The sequence below is a fragment of the Phoxinus phoxinus genome, assembly GCF_949152265.1.
Source record: "Phoxinus phoxinus genome assembly, chromosome: 11".
NCBI lineage: Eukaryota > Metazoa > Chordata > Actinopteri > Cypriniformes > Leuciscidae > Phoxinus > Phoxinus phoxinus.
The window spans coordinates 9,125,226-9,144,329 of record NC_136886.1 but is presented as its reverse complement, the minus strand read 5'-3'; positions in this window follow the sequence as shown (position 1 = coordinate 9,144,329).

Here is a 19,104-nt window from a genome sequence, read left to right as displayed (position 1 = left end):
TCGGCTACAATGCTCATCACTGTAAACTTTAATGCCACAATCTAAATATAAAGCTATCCATCTAAATATAATGATAATCAACACGTTTCACGATTAGTTAACCTTGAGAGCTGTAATAGTAAAAACGTGCTAAAAGTTTTTGAGAGAGTTACACATGTAATACTTACTTCATATGCAAAGATGTGAGCCAATCACAGCAGTGGACGTTTACACTGAAGTCTCACAGCAGACACGCCCCTTCAAACAGAGCGTTCAAATCAAAGGGGTTAAAATCAGGTTAGGAAAAATGCCTTTTATTTCTAAATTACGACAATTTTTTATGTAAAAAATCATACTAACATTATAAGTGCACCCCAGGAAACATCAAATAATGCAGTTCATGACCCATTTAAACCACACTAGTAACTCTCTTTCCCTTTGTGAAAGTGTGGATGTGTGAGAGAGGTATCAGTGATGCGATGGATATCAAGAAGGTGATATGAGGCCTCGTACAGCAGCCAAGTATCTGTTTGAGAGAGTGGATGTTCTGATTGGCTGTTGAATGTTTTGAGGCAGGGCGCTGATGTTCTGATTGGCTGGGCCCCAGCAGGCACGGCACACCTGAGACCGAATGTTGAGTGTCTGTGGGCTGTAGCGGGCACAGTGGAAAAATACAGAATCCGACTCTGCCAACTGTGAATAGGTTCACTAGGAGATGTGCATAAACACGGGCACACAAACACACTAAAATGTGCACTGGGCATAGAACACAAAATGTATTTAGAATCCATCCAACACCTTTGAAGTATAATATGTGTGTGTGCTTGAGAGCAATTAGAGCAGCAATTACCCTGTCAGCATTGCATGTTATTTTGATCACACAGTGCCCCACTTTTTTTCTGTCATTTACGCGCACATCTGAACAGAAATTATCATAAGTATTAGCAAGTGAAATGCCCTGGGCCTGGTTAGACAAAAAGGACCGCAATTTCAATACCATAAACAAAACCCATAATTCTATTCTAGTCACTGTTGCGCCCTTTCCTAGGATGGAAATACATCAAATTTGAATTAATTACTGAGATTTATATGTTCAGCAGCATATTTGTAAATATGAAATCTACAGACATATGCAGCTTTAAAAGACTATTTTTTAAAGCTCTATTTTCTGAAGAAAATATGTTTGGGGTTTTCCCATTAAAACTGTTATTGTGGGCGGTTGCCAGGGTGTTGCTACTGTATGTAGTTGAGGTATTCTAATGTTCTATTCAATGGTCTTTAGAGTTGGTTATTTTTATTTCATTGATATTTGATTGATGGGTGTTTTTGGTGGTTGCTAATGTGTTCTCCCATTGTTGTAATGAGTTTTTTTTTTTAGCTAATTGCTGTGTGGTTGCCAGTGTGTTCAGCATTTGCTGTCTGGTCGCTAGGGTTTTCTGGGTGGTTGCTATGATATTATTTTTCCTAGTTATACTCAGGCCCCTCTTTCAATGTGTGATTTTTGCCCATTTTATCATCCACTGTGCTAAAATTTGCATTACTTCTAAAAGTAATTGTAAAACTCAGCTCAAAGGGCTGCACTACTTTAGGTCTGTTGCACAAACAATACGTATTATGCACTGAAGTGTAGGGTTAGTGGTTTAGAACAATCCCCTAACTTTAAGTAAGAATGAGCTTGCATAACTCATCTTTACAACCAAGCTGGTTGAAGAAGGAACCAGAGGTTATGAACCTTTGGTTAGGTCATTGCATGTATAAAGATAGATGATGCAAGCAACATGTCAGCTATGAAAACATAAGAATTGCCACAAGCCACTATGTGCTAAGAACTTGGTAAACCTACTAAGAACTTGGTAAACACCCTGCAATCTTTTTATATTTTTCATTCAAATCCTGTTCCATCCATCTCCTCACACAATAAGTCTGTCACTTATAAGTCATTCAACAATGTCTCATACACCCAATATCAAATTACTTTGAATCTGGCAACAGTGGCCCATTAAAACCTACTTTATGACTGTGTCTGATACTAATAATACATGACCTGTCCATCTGTCCTGTGCAGTTATGCAACAAACCTGATTGTCCCAATAAGAAATGACCCACCAGAAGAGACAAAAAAGGGACCAGAAAGAAGGATGTAAAATGAAAATGAAATATAGAGGGAAAGGTATGTAAGATGAATAGGTATGTGTGATAATAAATTTAATCCAAGATGAATGGAGACAGGCAAGGCCACAGAGGATGGTGGAGGCACAGCTGGGCAAAAGAAAGGCCGTATCAAAGTATATCAGAGAAAAGAAACTGTAGGAGAGAGATAAACCGGAGAGGAGAGGTCAGGGTGACATAACAGACAGACTGAATTCTGCAGGGAGTCACGGTTTCATGGAAGGACAGAACAGAGATCTCAAGCACAGAGAATAGAATAGACCTACCAGTTGTGTGTGTGAGATGGTCAAAACAGGTGATCCTTAGAGAACCATGGTGAGAGTGGCTGACCCTCTAGAGGCTGATTTGGCCATGTTTTGTTTTGCACATAGACACACATATGCATGCAGAATTTTGCTTGCTTACATAACTTCAACAAAAACAGACGAACAAACAAAAAACAGCAACAACAGAATGATATCTGAATATATCATGCACAAAACTCACTTAAATTTACTGAAGCACATGTACTGCCTTGTAAAATGAATTCAGCTTGTTCATATTTATGTTATGAGGTGTCCTTGAGCATGGCACCTGTCCCCCGAATTTCTCCCCGGGCACCGGGGCATGGCTGCCCACTGCTGTGTGTGTGTGTGTGTGTGTGTGTGTGTGTGTGTGTGTGTGTGTGTGTGTGTGTGTGTGTGTGTGTGTGTGTGTGTGTGTGTGTGTGTGTGTGTGTGTGCGTGTGCGCGTGTGTGTGCGTGTGCGCGTGTGTGTGTTTTCACTACTCACTGCTCCTAGTGTGCACTAACTTGAATGGGTTAAATGCATATAGGCCAAATTCTGAGTATTGGTTAAGCTCTACATTTTTTTCTTTATAATTAAAACATATTTTGTAATTAAACCTTATTCTTTTTGTGAAGAGAATAAAAAAGTTAAGGGAAAAAAAATGCAAATATATAGCTAAAAAATTTCCCTTTTATCAATCATTATTCTGTCCCTCTGTGTTTGTGGAGGTTTGAAAGTGTGGTCTATTCTCAAGCATTACCAGTTGGGAACACAGTGTACTAGACAAGAGCTTCCCATGTGAGTAATCAACACTGCGCATTTCTTCATTTCAAAACGGATGACAAAACCAGGCAAAACATTGCATTGCTCTCAGATTTCAAAACAAGGGGGGACTGGTTTATTGAGTCGCCGACCAATGGAAAAGAGTTAGAGATAGACAAACAGATAACATAACACACAGAAGGGAAGACTGCCTACGCTCTGTGCAAGAGATGGCCTTTAGTGTGCCAGTCCGTGTTGTTTAAATATAAACTTGGTGAACCCCCATGAAAGGGCACGCAAAATACAGAGCAATTTAGCAGTGCTTCAGTCATGCTTACACAAAGGGAATAAACCCCGTGATTTATCCAACAGCCCACACAGACATCCAGCCTCCACATCCATCCACACATCACTCACCCATAACCACCCACACATCAAACATCCAACACAAATGCCATCCACCCCTCTCGCCCCTCCAAGCACACCTGTCTGTTCTTCTCTGTTTTCCCTGACGGCCAGTAGTTCACTGGGCATTAGCTCACTTAGCCACTCTTAAAAAATGATTTAAAACATTTTTTTTATAACAAATGTGTTTGGAGAAGTTACTTTTAAAAGTATGCATTACAATATTGTGTTGCTCCTTAAAAAAAGTAACTTATTGCATTACTTAGTTACTTTTTATGGAAAATGTGATACGTTACTTTTGTGTGGGCTGGGTTCACTTTTTCTTTTTCTTTTTTTTTTTGGCATGATGCTTTCACACTAAAAGTGAAATGAATAAGACTCAGGCTGAAGGAAGTGCAAATTCACGTCTGTACGGTTAATAAAGTGAGATTAAATACATCAAGTATATTATATTTTATTATTACAGATTTGTGTAATATGAATTTGCATTGCACTGTTTTTATTTATTTTGAGGAATACTGAAATATGTTTTTGTGCAAGTGAGATGAGTAAATGCATGCTCACATTTAGTGGACAGGAGAGGTGTCAATCAAGAAATGGGAAAACAAAGTAACTTCTGATACTTATTTTAAAACGTATCTGAGAGATATGTTGTTGTAAATGTAAAAGTAATGCATTACTTTAGTAGTTTAGTAGAAAAAGTAATCTGATTACGTAACTTGCGTTACTCGTAATGCCCCCCCACAACACTACAAATGTTCAACTAAATGGTTCTGTATATCACCAGAAAAAAGTTAGCTTGGTATTAAATGATAAAACAATAATTTTGCACTCATTTATACCATGCAAATTGAAACAAAAAAAGCATGTCATACAGCCACTAAAATTATTAGTTGGTTAAAAGTCATGACAAAAATATTGTATTTGTATTTTAAAATCTGTTTGCATATGCCACTTAGTTTGATATTTTGATCTCTAATGCATTATTTCCAAGTGTTTTTTTAAATATTCAAATACTTGTGGGGGCCAATGCATATTTAAAAACACCATAGACAGAAGAACAGTGATCTCATTGCATTTTGGCAGAGCAGAGGCAGAGATGATTTCATGCATTGCTAGGATTGTTGAAGGAAAGCAGTGGCTGAGATGTGATTTCATGAATTGTTATTATGATGTATCTGGTTTGTTTATCTTCCATGTAGAATGTAATAGGTTAGAGGAGATTATGTCTTGTGAGTGAATAAAGGAGGGAGATGTGTAAGAGCGAAGCAGAAATAGAAAGGTACATGGAAACTAAGTGGGATCCCCCCGAAGTTCCCTCCCCTTTTCATTCAGTCTTTCAGTCTCCTCTTTCATCCCCTCGTACTGTAGGTGCAGCGTGTATCTATGAAAAGAATAAATATCTCTCTATGTATGTGTGTGTGGAGGCTTATGAGAGTGTTTTATGGCTTATACGAGTAAACAACAGTGATCTCTTAACAGCTCAACTACTACTCATTCAAGGTTACTGTCATTTTCTTATTGGTTGATCGTCTTGATTGTTCGGTGTTTTTTTGTTTGTCATTAGTCTTGGTGTATAAATAGCCCTCATGTTTCCATTGTATCTTTTTGTTTGTGTAACCGCTGTTGGTGAGTCTGTGTAACCAAGTCAAAGTCACGTTTTTTGTGACTGTGTGTCAGTGTCCGGTGGCCGTGCCAGTGTCTGTGGCCGGTGTCCGTGGCGGTGTCCGACCCGGTGTCCATGGCGGTGTCCGAGCTAGTGTCCGTTCCGGTGTCCATGCCGGTGTCCGTGCTGGTGTCCGTGCCGGTGTCCGTGCCTGTGCTGGTGTCCGCCGGTGTCCATGCCGGTGTGTCCGTGCTGGTATCTGTTTCCGTGGCGTTGTCCCTGCCAGTGGCAGTGCCCGTGCCCGTGCTGGTGTCCATGTGTCCGTATCTGTGTCCGTGCCGGTGTCCGTGTGTCCGTATCTGTGTCCCTGCCAGTGCCAGTGCTCGTGCCCTTGCCGGTGTCCGTGTGTCCGTATCTGTGTCCTTGCCAGTGCCAGTGCCCGTGCCCGTGCCTGTGTCCGTATCTGTGTCCGTGCCGGTGTCCATGCCAGTGTCCGTGCCGGTGTCTGTGTCCGTGCCGTTGTCCGTCCCATTATCCGTACCAGTGCCCGTTTGTCTGTGCCGGTGTCTGTGTCCGTATCTGTGTCTGTGCCATTGTCCGTGCCGGTGTCTCTGTCCATATCTGTGTCCGTGCCATTGTCTGTCCCATTGTCCGTGCCGGTGTCTCTGTCCATATCTGTGTCCGTGCCATTGTCCGTCCCATTGTCCATGCCGGTGTCCGTGTGTCTGTGTTCGATACGTATCTGTGTACGTACCGGTGTCCATGTCCATGCCGGTGTCCGTGTCGGAGTGTCCGTGTTTTATTTTTATATTTGTTCATTTCATTTCTTTCTTGAATGGATTTGTTAAATACACCTACTGTAGCTGAAAAAATAATGCACTGTTTATTTCATTTGTATATTATATAAAGAATCATGATAAAATCGTGATTTTCCTGAAAAAAATCGTGATATGATATTTTTGCCATATCGCCCACCCCTACAGTCAGTTGAGGAGGGTGCTTGAAATTTATTCAGTGTCCTACTGATTATCGGCCGATATCAGAGATATAGATGCATTGGATATTTAATTGTGCATGCTCAATTTCCCTATTTTTACATTTATCTCGTTTGCATCATCTAATGCTAAAACTGTTAATACACTGATAATGTATTAACAGTTGAATGTACATTTTGAGCAAATATAAAAAAATCTATTTTTCATACTGTAAATTATAGGCTATACGGAAATCGCAATGATTTTTTTTTGTTGAAATAATAAAGAATATTCCTATTTCGAACACTGATAATAACTTATAATTACAATATTTACTTTTATTGATTCCAAACTTTTGAGCATACTGTACTTTCACTGGCTCTCTTTCTCGTTCTCTCGCACACGTCTCTACCATATTTCTTTTCATCTTGTTTATCCTATAGTTAAACACAGGACCTGTTTCCAATTCTCTTAACACTCTTGGCAGCTACATGCAAGTTCCAGAATCCAGTGTATGTTTGTGTGTGTGTGTGTGTGTGTGTGTGTGCATGCACGTGTGTTTGTGTAATCAGATCTCAATCTTCAGAAAGATCCGACATTAACTGGAGATTAGTGACTCATATCGGTCAATGAGAACACAAGATCAGATGGATGCCCCCCCCCCCCCCACACACACACACACGCACGCACGCACGCACACACACGCACACACACACACACACACACACACGTATGTTAAACCTCATACACTGTAGATGCCAGCATGGCATGAACACAGCAGATAATAATCTCAGGCCAGAACATTTTTTCTGCAGTCATTGCAGGAATTTATGATTATTTTCGCTTAGTTAAAATATTACACAACTTTAGTTTTGAGTTTGATGGGTCTTAAAGCAGTTGTTGATGGATTTTACACATCGTAAATGTGTATCTGTAGCTTTACTAGAGGGCTGTGAAGCATCATTTTGTTGCATGTCTGTTCTGATAACCTTAATTAAATTGAGGAAAAAATGTTTTAATGTTAAATTTGATCAATAAAACATAACATTACATTTATGCATAATCTTTGACAAACAACAGAGGGAAAAACAATGCTAAAACAATGCGAATAATAAAATGGCACCATAATTGAACAGCATAATAAGTAGGCTTTCATTTATTTATTCATTTAATTAAATGTGATATTTTATTTTAAAATTTGAGAAAATATTTCCGATATGTTTTGTTTTTCACTTACAAACTTACATTTTATAACTATTTATGTGAAAACCTTCCTTTGTGATATTATCCAGCCCCTTGGCCTCTGACGTTAACAGTCCTTGGTTTGATACCATCAGGTTTTAGGGGCCGATATGAGCGCAGCCTTTTCTGAAGTGGAACATGCAGTTCCAGATTGGGTGCAAGAAAAGTGGCTTGGGGCCAACGATCAAAAAGTCAATCATAATGTTCCAATTAAATGTAACCTCCTATAAAATGCTCTAAGCCTCTAATGATAATAAGTGACTTTCTTTTACAGAATACCAACTCTAATATAACCGCTATTTGAGCTATCCAGAAAAGGCAGCTAATTATATATAACATCCTCTTTCCATGAACTGTGCAAAGAAAGTCAGCTTTCAACACCTTCTCTTTAAGAGTAACGTCCCACATGGGAGCCAAAAACAGGGGATGGCATGTTCCTTGAGCTCCCTGGGAATCTGGATTGATGATAGGGAGATCTGTAGGAGGTTAGAGATCATGGTCCTTTTCAGTTCACTAATGTAAGAGGTTAATTTAGTGTGTATTTCTACGTCTGTGTCAGCGGCAGTTTTCTTGGCAAGGATGTCTTCAGTTTAGGGTTACAGCTCATGAGCCATGCTGAAAATGAAACGTTGTTTGACGAATCTATGCTCTTAGTTTACTCGCAGCATGTCATGTTTGTCTGTATAAATGCCTCTGCTCTTAGGCCATATCTAAACTTGACATAACACTCTAGGCTGGGGTATCGTTAATGACGTCATTATCAACCTCCCAAGTTTGGTGAAGTCATCCGAGTGCTCATTGGATTGTCTGGACGTCACAGCCAGAATTGAGGCCAGGGTTTAGATACCAGGAGAGGTGAAGGGAGATACCACCACCGTCTGGGTTTCCCCTTTAGAACGGAAACCTCTCCTCTTATGCAATGCAGAAGGTGTCTGTATTACTTTATCACACTGCTGATTTTAACATTTTAATTAGGATTTTTGTATTTATAATTTGGGATATTTAATTGTGTGATCATTTCCCATATTTTTACATTTTAGATTACGTTTGTTGTCATCTAACACTCACTTGAAGTTAATCTTTAAAGCTAATCTTTAATTATAATGTATCTGATTTTAAAAATTCATATTTATTTTTTATTATATAGTTAATAAATAAATAATTTAATAAGTTAAATGTAATCTTTAGTAAATACATTTTTTTAACTACACATTAACGTTAACGTTAAACGATTTTTAAAAGTTATACAAGGTTAATTTACTAATTGTTATACATTTAACTACACAAGATTTTTGTTGAAACTTGTACAGCTATTCTTAAAAAAAGTTGAGTTTGGGGGAAATCCTTTACACTGTTATGATGCCTAAATGCACTTGTAGCAATTAAAATAACGTATTTTTTTGTGTTTTATTTTAAATGTATTTAGACAAAAGAGTACAAAATAAATATCTGCAATGTATTGATTATCGGCTATAACATGAAAATAATAACGAGCTTATCGATATTAGCCAGAATTATAATTTTTGTGCATCCCCAATGTTAATCTCATCTTTGGTTCAAAAATCCTGAATGCACTTCTAACTGTGCGTTCACACCGGACGCGAATAGCGCGTCAAATTCGCGCCTGCCGCGTCTAGTTATACGCTTGATCACTTTGTGTCCATTCGCGCGTCAAGAGCGAAATTGACGCGTGTAAAAACATAAATTTGAAGCGGAATTTACGTGCGTCAGAGGCGAAAGTTTCAAAAGTTTCAAAACCCGTTGGTGGCCATCTTTTTACAAGATGTCTGATGTTGATAGATCATTTAAATAGTTGTAAACTAGCAGCATGGCAGCTTGCTAGCGAGTTAGTAGGTCAGTAACGTAACACAAAAGTGAAATTTGTGTATCTTACAACTTATCAGGTTGTACAATCTCCTCACTTATCTTCTTCCAAGCGAAGTCCTTTTTGTTCCTGTCTCTATAAAAGTATGAACTTGAATCATATAATTCCGGGTGACCACTCACAGCTCAAATTAGTATCTCCTCCATTTTGAATGAGTGACTTTGAGCAGGAGTTTGTTATGCTACGTCACTTCATGCCACGTGAAGCAAGCAGGCTCCTGACTGGTTAACACGGGGCGAATTGACGCAGAAGTTCAGATTTTTCAACCCAGGCGGCAGACGCGAATTCGCGTCAAACGCGTGAATGCACAAAAAGCACTACATGAATCATTCGCGCTTAACGCGCCAGACGCTAAATTCGCGCGAACTTGACGCGCGAATGAGGCGTATTCGTGTCTACCGCGCCGCACTCTACGCCTCACGGTACGTTCACACGGGGCGTGAGCGTCAACGCTTCCCATTGACTTTGAATGGGTGACGTCAAGCGTTGCCGAAAAGGATTGTGGATCCGTCGGCGGCGCTTCACTGGCGTTGCTCGCAGCAGAAGTTGAGAATTTTTCAACTTCTGCCGCGAGCAACGCCAGTGAAGCGCCGCAGACGGAAGCGTCAGCCAATCAGGATCGCTCTATGCAAATACAGTAGCCAGGCGGCAGCCAATCACGTTCATCACGTTCATCCTGTCATTCCTGTCTAATTTCATTGGCTGACGCTGCTATGACCATGGCGTCTGCCAAACTTCAGCCACGCCTTCCGTCAAGCGTTGACGCTGAAGCCCCGTGTGAACGTACCGTCATTCGCGCCGCAGGATTTTTTTACGCGCGTAACGCGTCTTTGCATTGACTTAACATTGAAATCATTCGCGCATGACGCGCTATTCGCGTCCGGTGTGAACGCACCATAATGAAGGAAAAGAAATATAATTGAATTCAATACTTGAAAATTGAAAGGGTTATCACACACAACATTTTTTATTACGGCATTAATTTCTCGCCCCTATGTCGTTCCAAAACCGTAAGACCTTCATTCATCTTCGGAACACACATTTTTGACGACCCCAAATAGACTGCAAAGTAATCTTCACTTTCAAGGCCCAGAAAGATAGCAAACAGTCCATGTGAGTAGTGGTTCAACCTTATTTTTATGAGGCGACGAGAATACTTTTTGTGCGCAAAAAAACCCAACAACAATATTTTTGTATTCTTATGTTGGCCAATATTTTTATGTTGATTCATAAAATTACGGTTGAAACACTGTAGTCACATGGACTATTTCAACGATGTCTTTACTGCCTTTCTGGGTCTTGAAAGTGGTCATTGCGTTGATGTCTATAGGGGTCAGAAAGCTCTCGGATTTCATCAAAATATCTTAATTTGTGTTCTGAACATGAATGAAGGTCTTACGGGTTTGTAACGGCATGAGGGTGAGAAATTAATGACAGAATTTTCATTTTTGTGAGAACTAACCCTTTAATACTTAAGGTTAGGAGTTTGTTCAAATCCCTAACCCTAAGTATGAGGAATAGTTAATAATGGCAATAAGATCACAACTGTAAAACACATTAATAGCTTTCTATGTGAAAGGTTAGTCAAAGTGGGTTGACCTGAAAATAGCATCAGTAATGACTTTGTCAACACACAACACTTTTAATCAATAGCAGTTTGACTGTAGTTAGTATAGTGCTGCATAAGGTTCAATAGCACTGGCCGGTTAGCTCTGAATTATACATGTTAGGAGGCCAGAGACAAGGTCATTCTTTGAAAGTGGAACCCAGTAACACTAACCTGCAAACACGAGCAGGGAAAATGAGCACACACACTTACATGCACTGACATGATTATACACACCCACAAAACCCTTTTGTAGTGATTAGTGAAGAACTGTAAACTAGAACTGAAATCCTTGGTATTTATGGAGACTTAAAGCAGACTAAGCGATTCCTAATTACACTGTAAAAAATGATCCTGTAAAAAAATGGTAAACTACTGGCAGCTGTGGTTGCCAGAATCATACCGTAATACTGCAGTGTGTTACTGTTTTTAAATTAGCTAAATACCGTTTGGTCAGCTACAGCTATATGCTGTTAAATTACAGTTTTATACTGTCACTGACAAAACGGTATTTAGCTGTTGATTTAAAAACAGTAACACACCGTATTTTTACGGTATGATGCTGGCAACCACAGCTGCCAGTCGTTTACCGTTTTTTACAGGATTATTTTTTACAGTGTAGGTATCAAGCAATGGGTTAGTCTCCCACCATTCCAAACACATGAAAGAGAAAAGATAAGATTAGGATTTTGGGGATGCTCAGTCTACAGAAATTTGCCGTACAACATGGGCGAGACTGCTGCTCAGGTTATGTACAAATCCTTCCATAGAAAAAGGAAATTAAAGGGTATAGTTTAACCATAAATGAAATTTATGTAATAATTTACAAACGTGTATTGACATTTTTTTCTTGCATGGAACACAAAAGGAAAAGTTTACTAGAATGTAGAATTGTAAATGGCTGCAGTGCTCAAATCTCATTTAAATATTTGCATATTCACACAAATCTACATCAGAGGGTACGTTTTCATTAAATAATGTCCTAAATTTGGTCTGTTTCTCACACAGACCTATCTTATGATATCAGAAGACTTGTAATATTGTGCACATGGATTACTTTTTTAAGGCTTTGGTAATTTTTTTGTAGCTTGGGTTTGTGGTCATCATTCACTTATCTTGTATGAAAAAAAAGCAACATGACCATTCAGCCTAACATCTTTTTTTGTGTCTTGTTAAAAGAGAAAATAATACAGATTTTTGAAACATGAGAGAGAGAAATGATGACAGTTGTTTCATTTTTTAAAAATAAACCAATCCCTTTAACCAGTTCAAACTAGAAGAAAACTGATCGTAAGCCATTTTGAAAGAATAAGAGACATAAAGACTTTGACAGTCGGAGAAAATTCTTTTTTGAAAAAACAGATAAAAGCCTGAGTGAAAGTGCTGCAATTACCCTGATGTTAATTGTATTGAACTACCTACTATTCAGAAAAGAACAATAAGCGTATCAAAATCTGTCAAATTTAAATCTAGGCTGCATTGATGCAAATGGGGTGTATATCAAGACTCTACAATTAGCTTCATAATGGCCGCATTGAGCTTATCTGCCAAATTAATTACAGGTCTGATGATTTGCCATCTCTGGCAGCCGTGAACATGAGTCGACCGCTTTGTTCCTGTCAGTTCACCTGCAGAAATCCATGAATCAGTGTGCATCACATGTGCAGCCACAGTAGCAGTTTCAGACATAGAATGGGGAGGAGGAGTAGACTTACATAACGCTACTTTACAAACACACTGCCGCACGTGTACGCAATGTTCCGGGTGAGACACATACCAGACAGAAAGACAAAACCAGATGTTCTGCGAGACACATCTGGATAATGGAAGGACATTAGGCATGAGTGGTGTCGTAGATCTGTTCAGTATGTTGAATGAAAGGCTTTTATTTCTTCAGCAAACTCTTTCTCCTGCAGCTGAGAGGTTGTTAATGTCTGGATCACACTCAAAACAAGGTCCTTGGTCACATTCCACAAGCATGCATCCTACTCATTCGGCTAATCTGTAGAAGAAATCTCTGAACAGCTTTTGTTTATGCATAGAGTGCGTATGAGTTTGTGTAAGTGGTTAGGGGGCGATGGCTATTAAGTGTTACTGATTCCAGGAACAGCAAACAGCACGGGGTCTATTGATGCCTGTGACCCTCCTGGAGGGTTTTAACTGTTCATCACACACACTCATCTGTAGCCTCACATTTTTAAAGGCACAAAGTATGCAAATAAACTGACTTGTTTATTTGTATACTTTTGTAAATACAAAAAAACTAAAAAAAACAATGCCCAATTATACAAAAGTACTTTGTAATGTTAATTACAGACCTAAATAATAATAAACATCAATTTGCTAAAACTTTTTGATTTTTAAAATAACTGCAGTCAATAATTGTATTCCTTAATAACTTTTGATAATCAAAATGACATATTTAAAAATTACAGTACCACAATCGGTTGCACAAATGTGAAGGAATTTATCTATTTCCAGCAATGTCAATATATTTATTAAGCAAATTTCAAACTCAGGAACAGAACAACCGTAATATCACGAGGAGAACTGACAAAGAACAGAAAGAAAAAGGCTTAAATACACAGAACAAACTTATCAACGAAATAAAACACAGGTGTAACTAATCATCAAACAATTAATAATCAAGGAAACCAACTGAAAACACAGGAAACAGAACTATAGTGAAAACACAACATACAAATAACTCATATTTCCTATAACAGCCAACAATCTTATCTTTTATTTAGTTTAACTGTCTTTCCTCAATCTTTATTTATTTTAATTTTTTTCTTGTGCTGTCAAGGGTGTTTTCACAGTCTTCTGGACTTCTGGCAGTCTTCTGAGATGGTGGGATAGACTCTATTTATAGACTACTATTTCTTGTAGATAGCTTTGCATTTTAATATGGCAATGCTGGACTAAATCCCCAAATGTCCATGCCTCTGCTTTAAGCACTTCTGTTTCAGTTAACAGGCATGAAAAGTCCCCACAAATACCGCAAGCTCCACCTGGGCTCCCATGCACACTTGAAATTAGGTTTATGAACACCCAGGTGAGCGTCACCGTGAATCACAGCAACCACACCTATAAATATCTCACCCAGTCAGTTTTGGGAATGTCCAGGCAGGGAGTAATTCAGGATAGTGAAACAAAGCCATTAATTCCACATGACTATTATTTCCCAATTAAAGTGCCAGTGAGTGAATGGATTTGACATTGAAATTTGAGTGACATGCCATTAGGGTCAAGTCAAAGTAAACATAGCCATTGTTGTTGGGTATTAAATTGCCTGCTTAAAATAAACATCTGTGTTTTAAAGACTGACTGTTGGATTGACTGACTGGTTCAACCGATGTGATAAAGAGTTGCGTAACAGTGGCTGACTCCCCAGACAGATGGACAAACGTGTGGAGCACATGACCTACAGTACAAATCAAACTGTGATGTGCCCCAGCAAGTTCTTTGGTGTTTTTTATAAAGAGCGATGACGCAGGCTAATGTAAAGTCATGCAACTAGACCGTATCTCACAAGAATATCCAATAATTATGACGTTAGCATTCCAGAGTCTGTGTGTGTGTGGGTAGTTTATTTTTCACTCTGTCTCTCTTCAAGACAATGAGCCTTTTGCTCATCAAACAATGGAGGATCATTCACATTCTGTTCTCAAACTCTTGACTTTGTGTCCTCCTACGCCAAATAAAATGTTGTATATAGAACTGGTCCGGTTTATAGGCATTTGACTATTGATCTTTTTGCTGTCAATTTCCTCAATGATGATAACAACCATGTTTGGCTATTTGAAGGCGATTAGAATGACAAAGCCGCCCAATTCCCATTATTCTAAAGTCAAGGAAAACCAATTGCAAAGGAACAGAGGAAATCAAGCCTGATGGTCACATGTCATATAGATATATATTTATATATATTTGTCTATATGTAAAATTGACAGTGATATAAAATCTGTGAAAAAAGTCACCCCAGTATCCCCTATGTGTTGTTCCAGAACTAAATGAAGCACATAGCTTCTTCACGTGAATGCATCGACAGTAATTGCTGATATTATTTTAAGCATTATACCTTGAAAAATCTACATAATACTATTTCAATTTGTCATATAATGACCTGAGTAAGAGATGGGGAAGTATGGGTCTTTTGGTTCATTAAAAAAATAGCGGTGAATTGAACAGCATACCTAAAACCTGTATAAGTATAAGTATAAGCTTTGTTTCTCTTTTCTTATGCAATGAATAAATTTACATAGAATTATTAAAGGTACAGCAAATTAGAGAGAGAGAGAGAGAGAGAGAGAGAGAGAGAGAGAGAGAGAGAGAGAGAGAGAGAGAGAAATAGCAAGTGATACCGAAAAACAAAATTCAATGCATCTGAAATGTATATAATTCCAAATTTGTCAGTTTGCATATAATCACATTCTTCTACCTATTAATTGCTGTGTGCTTTCAATTGTATTCTTCTTCTTTTTATATCATTATTATTATTATGTTATTATCATACATTTTTGTTATTTTTATGTATTTTGCATTGTTTGGACCTAATCGCAGCACTATTTCTCATGCAAAGAAATTGCATTAAATCTGATATTCAAAGAGGGAGAGAGGAACATTGTGTGTGTTTCTGCGAACCGTTCCACAGTTATGCAAGCCAGAAGTAAAACGTCAAACTTGTTCTGCACACCAGTGGAGCACAGTGAAATAAATCACTGATAGAGTACCACTTCACAGCTGACGAGTTAACAAATTGAATTAGTGGCTTGTCTGTGGAACTGGAAATGGACCAGAAAGGCCTTTTATAAAGTTGACAATGTCAGAGAAAGTAATAAATAGCATGGTGCATGCAAGAGCAGAATAGGCTGCCCCCAGCTGGCTGTATTGATGGGGTGTCATTTTTTTTTACCTCAAACTTAGTTTTTTTTTTTTTTTTTTAAGTCAATTTTTCAAAACCCTTCACACAGTGATTAAATCAGCATCAGCCTGTGTGGGATGAACTGCAGATCATTTATCATTGCTTCGGCACAAAATGCATTCACTGACCACTTCTTTCAAAGTAAATGAATTATTTTCTCATTTACACACAACCACTGCCAAAACTCTGCGCCTGCATGCAGGCCAACAAAAATTAATAAGGCAGCAATTTGCTACATTTCTACAACAATTCCATATTGAAATATTCTGAATCTAAAAAGTGTCATTCATGTTTTGTAAAGATATGTCACAAAATAAAACATTGTATAATGCTACTTGTTGTTGGTGTTTTTTACATTATTGTTTTATGAGTGGTAAATTGTGTTTGTTTGGTGCTGACAACCTTATGGAAGAATTACTTAATGTGAGTGCTTTGGTAGTTTTAGTGCATTTTGAATGTGAAATTAACTGCTGTGCCAGGTCGAAAATTGGTTAGGAGAACTGTATGAAAAGTTTTGAAAAAGCGTTGAAAAATTGTAAAAAAATAAAATAAAATATTGCTAATATAAACTGCATACAACTTGTTGAATAGAGACGAGGGACATTAAAAAGCTAAAAAGTGCACTTCTCTTATGGCTTTTATTACAATTGAAACCATAAAAGGTTATTATAAAATATACTAAATGCATTGAAATTACACAATTTTGCATAAAATTGGATATTGAGAGACAACAATAGATGCTAAAGTGACAAAAATAATGTTTCTTAACTTTTTTTACTCGACTAAATGACCTCAATGGCATGAACTAAAAGCCACAAAACTCTAATTTTGATTTCATAGGCTCTTTAGCAACCTGTTTTTCTCTTTCTCGTGTTTTGGAAAGACTTTATGTATCACTCTCTTCCTCGGCAGAGGCCTGAGCGGCACCTTTGGACATTCAGAGACAGAGAGAATAGCATTCACTCCAGTGTGAATAGCTATGACGCATGTAGTTTACTGGGTACTCCGTTTAACAACAACTCTACTTCCACTCGTTCTGGCAAACAGACACACACTAAAGCGGTCTGAACAGACCCCAAACAGAGTTTGAGCTGACAAAAGGAAGTCTGGATGACCTTTGTGCCTTAACTGGCTGTCCAAAATGGACTGTTTAATAACAGCACAAGCTGTTCTCAAATGTTGTAAAGAACAGCATTTCTCTTTAACATTATACATTTCTCTTTCATTGCAATGTCCATGTAACTCATACCACGTGCAATTATAATTATTAACAGTAGCATCTACTTTTGCAGTGTGCACATGTTGCAGTGCCACAAAATACTTACATATTACATGCATGTTGTTGATTAGTATTACTCATAACATAGAGTTTGACTTTATCAATATTTCATCGAATATTGGTTTAAGGCGAGACACTACAGGTGAATAGGGTACAATTTAAAAATAATAGATATCACCATGACACTTCCTCAGTTGATTACTTACACAAGTTCATAAAAAAAATGTATTACAAGTTTTTGAAATTTGTATGTTTAATTATGCAAATTAGGTATTATCTCATTAAATATGCACACTTTTGCATATATTTTCGGTAGATAGATCTGAACATATGATAAAGCCAGGTGCAAAATTCTTTTTTCATTTTGTTTACACACAAGATGAAAAAAGATGTTCAGAGGGATTTCAGGATATATGCTTTCATTACCTAGGAAATCAAAATATACTGTCCATAGCCTTAAAAAATCGATTTTCGACATATTTTTGGGATTAAAATGTCCCATAAATCAGTCCAGGAATGATTTATTAACAAATCCCTCTGAACATATCTTCAGAATACTGCTAAGTGTATAACTGGAAAGTTTGGTGTACATCGGTGCTACATAGGCTGAGATGTTTCTACTGGAGGATGACAAAAAACTCATTTTGAGAAAAAGGCATTTAAAGATTTGTAATGTAAAAAATCATACTTTTTTAGTAGAAACAACTATTTACTGACACAATATCTTATCAATTCATTAGCAACAACAATACAAACCACCTAAATCACATCAAAACTTATAAACACAGCATTTATGGCCTTTAACTGAGCAGAAAAACAGTCAAAAACACACATCTAAGTGTCAGAGCGCGTCACGTGATGCATCTGAACCAATCACGTTGTCAGAAATTGACATCAGCCAATGAGATTTCGCTTTTAGGGTTAAATGCCCATTTTACTTTCACGATTGGTTGCTGATTAAAAGGAAATGACCATATTTGGACCCGACAGCATTGTACAGCAGAGAGAGAGCTTTTCAGACATGTGCGTGATTAAAGGAAGAACACAGAGATCGCGGAGCAGCGCGTTGATTTAGAACGCCAACTTTTGTTGAATTTTGGAGAAATCTACAGACGCAAATAGACAAAGTGTAGTAAAATAAAGACCTAAATGTGTATTTTGGACTTTTTTTCACCACAAGTCTGAAAGAAGACATGATATTGAAGACAAATAGCCTAAAATCTCAAAATTGACCAGTGAAAAAAAACGATGTTTTTGCCTGCCGTGTCTCGCCTTAAGGCCTTCATTGTCAAACTGTAAGCAATGGTGTTCCAATAGATCTAGATATTTTACAAAGCATTCTTGAATTTATGAAACGTTTCAGTTAATATATGCGGGTTGTTGGCGCCACCATGTGGATATACTTAGGAATTGACCCCCAACACACACACACACACACACACACACACACACACACACACACACACACACACACACACACACACACACACACACACACACACACACACACACGAACTAAGGACTTAAACATACGTAAACTCATCAAGATGCGAAGGTGAGTAGGCCTATATAATTTCAACAAATTACAACACATTTTGAATTTGGTCTCCGTATTCATATTTAATCTGTTCCTGATTTTTATCATTGACTAGGCTACTAGAGAAAATAATGTAATACATAAACGATAATAAGAAAATAATAATGATTTATTAATTATTAACAAAATATTTGTTGATGACAAATTAATTCGTATAATAAAGTAGGCCTAATTATTCAAATATATTGTAATCTTATCTAGACAGCAGAATAAGCAAACAAGAATATAAATAGTAAACATCTGTACTTAAATATAGGCTATGTGAAATCCATAATTACATCATCTGTTACGTCCGTCTACATGCTATGTAACAACATCAGAAAATGATACACCCAAAACACAATTACTAATTTCTCCCACCCTCCCGAGTCCACACAACAGTTTAATAGTGTGAACACCTGTATCATCA